Below are 3,120 nucleotides of genomic sequence, written 5' to 3' on the forward strand. Positions count from 1 at the left end.
AAAAACAAATAAATTTTTTTTAAAAATAAATAAAATATATACATTAATGACTTGGATGAAGGGATTAAAAGTACCATTAGCAAATTTGCAGATGATACAAAGCTGGGTGGTAGAGTGAGCTGTGAGGAGGATGCTATGAGGTTGCAGGGTGACTTGGACAGGTTGTGTGAGTCTCTGCAGCATTCCCACACCATGCCGTGAGTGACCCCCTCATCGCCCCCTCTCCCCTCACTGTCCGCGACCCTCCCCCCTCACCGCCCCCTCCCCCCATCTCCATCCCCCCTCTGTTTCCCTTCCCTTCCCCCCCTCTCTCTGTCTCCTCCCCCCCTATCTGTTCCCCCCCTCCTCCCTCTCTGTCCCCCTTCCCCCCCTCTCCGTTCCGTCCCCTATCTCTGCCCCGTCCCGGTTCCCTCTCTCCGTCCCGTTCCCCTCTCTCCGTCTCCCTTCCCTTGCCCCCTCTCACCGTCTCCTCCCCCCCTATCTGTTCCCCCCTTCTCCCTCTCTGCCCCCCCCCCCCTCTCCCTGTCCCCTCTCTCCCGTCTAACATTGTGCGGTGACGCTGCACCGGCAGTGAACGGGATGGATGGGCCGCGATGCCCAGTCACTAACACAGGACTCATTCTCTCTCCCCCTATCTCTCTCCCTCTCCTCCTCTCTCCCCCCCCCTCTCCCCCCTCTCTCTCTCTCTCCCCCCCCCCCTCTCTCTCTCTCCCCCCCTCTCTCTTGCAGGGATGAGGAGCGGGTGTTGTGGGACCGGGAGAGTTGCAGAGTGGGGACCGCTGTACGCGGGGGGTGACAGAGCACCCCGTCTCTGGGTGACGGGGAACGGGTTTGCTGCTGCGCCGTCTCTGTGGCAGATGTGACCAGATGTGTCCATGGTCCCAGATCCCAAAGTTTACGACAAGATCCTTGTGGAACATGGAACAGTTCACACTTTGTCCGTGCTGTCGGGGGGTCTGGGGAGAAGGCAGGAACGGGGGTACTGACTGTGGATGATCAGCCATGATCATATTGAATGGCGGTGCTGGCTCGAAGGGCCGAATGGTCTCCTCCTGCAACTTATTGGACTATTGTTGCTCTATGGAAACCTGTAATTTATACAAAGTCTGGTCACTGATGCAGTGGATGTTTGTTCTGCACATTTTTGTGCAGCTTGTGATGATTTTGTAAAATGCACTTTGTACATAATAAAACAGATTTATTTAACACTGCTGCCTGTCATGTAAGCCTGTGCCTGATGTAATCAAGGCCATTGGTGGTTCATCGTTCTGTGTACTGATTGAGAATGATCAGCCATGATCATATTGAATGGCGGTGCGTACAGGCTCGAAGGGCCGAATGGCCTCCTCCTGCAACTATTGTCTATTGTCGCCTCCAGCGAGCGACCATTTAAGCCGTTAATGATCGTTTAAACAAATAACACACGTCCACAATTCAATATAATAGGTCGTTTCCCCGATGATAATTCCCCGTGAACGACGATCAGACGTCGCCCACTCCTCAGTCCCCGCCCTCCGCCCCGCCCTCCGTCCCTGGCCCCGCCCTCCGTCCCTGGCCCCGCCCTCCGCCCCTGGCCCCGCCCTCCGTCCCTGGCCCCGCGGCCCCGGACCCGCTGCGTGATGGCGGCTCGGCGAAATGCGCGTGCGCGCCTCTGGGCGGGCGCCGTTGCGTCATGCGGAATGTACGCGTGCGCGCACCGGGGCCGGGGAGGACCGGGAGAGCCGGGGAGGAGGGGAGAGCCGGAGGGGGGGGGGGGAGGAGGGGAGAGCCGGGGAGGGGGCTGGAGCTGCGTCAGTCCCTCAGTCAGTCAGAATGTACGCGTGCGCGCACTGGGGCCGGGGAGGGGCCGGGAGAGCCGGAGGGGGCTGGAGAGCCGGAGGGGAGGGGAGAGCCGGGGGGGGAGGGGAGAGCCGGGGGGGGGAGGGAAGAGCCGGGGGGGGGGAGGGAAGAGCCGGGGGGGGGAGGGAAGAGCCGGGGGGGGGGGGGGGGGGAGAGCCGGGGGGGGGGGGGGGGAAGAGCCGGAGGGGGGGGGGGGGCTGGAGCTGCGTCAGTCCCTCAGTCAGTCAGCATGTACGCGTGCGCGCACTGGGGCCGTGGAGGGGCCGGGAGAGCCGGAGGGGGCTGGAGAGCCGGAGGGGAGAGCCGGGGGGGGGGGGGGAGGGAAGAGCCGGGGGGGGGGAGGGAAGAGCTGGGGGGGGAGGGGAGAGCCGGGAGGGGGGGGGAGTGAAGAGCCGGGGGGGGGGGGAGGGAAGAGCCGGGAGGGGGGGGGAGTGAAGAGCCGGGGGGGGGGAGGGGAGAGCTGGGGGAAGGAGGGAAGAGCCGGGTGGGGAGGGGGAGAGCCGGGGGCTGGAAAGCCGGGGGGGGGAGGGGAGAGCCGGGGGAAGGAGGGAAGAGCCGGGTGGGGAGGGGAGAGCCGGGGGCTGGAAAGCCGGGGGGGGGAGGGGAGAGCCGGGGGCTGGAAAGCCGGGGGGGGAGGGGAGAGCCGGAGGGGGGAGGGGAGAGCCGGAGGGGAGAGCCGGAGGGGGGGGGGGGGGGAGAGCCGGAGGGGGGGGGTGGAGCTGCGTCAGTCCCAGTCAGTATCTCCATTTTCCCTTTTCTCTGTCCCGCTGCACCAGGGAGTTTCTCCACAGCCTAGAGTGGGTCGCCAGACGGGACCGGGACCGGGACACCGCCAGGATGCGACGCTCTCTCTGCACGGCCGTGGATCTGCTGTACTTGCTGGCAGGTAGAGACATGGGGGAGAGAGAGAGATAGATGGGGGGGAGAGAGATGGGGGAGAGAGAGATGGGGGGGGGGGGGGGAGAGAGAGATGGAGGGAGAAAGATGACGAGCCCCGACCGTCCCGACGTGGAAACTCCAACAGCCAGACCGCGGGAGCAGACGGCAGGGGAAGAGAAAAGACATTATGTGACATTCCGCTCACAGTGAGGAGGGACTGGAGGAGACTCACTGTGATGGATGTTTCTTTTTGTTTGGTGTTAGTTTATGATTGTGTAAGTGTTATTGCATTTTTATTGATTATTCTTATTGGTCTTATATTGTTGAACTGCGGGTAATTTTTCATTTCGCTGCACATTTATGTGTATGTGACAATTAAATTAACTAGCCAGAAGATAGTTG

The sequence above is a fragment of the Rhinoraja longicauda genome, chromosome 19, assembly GCF_053455715.1.
Source record: "Rhinoraja longicauda isolate Sanriku21f chromosome 19, sRhiLon1.1, whole genome shotgun sequence".
In the NCBI taxonomy this organism is placed as follows: domain Eukaryota; kingdom Metazoa; phylum Chordata; class Chondrichthyes; order Rajiformes; family Arhynchobatidae; genus Rhinoraja; species Rhinoraja longicauda.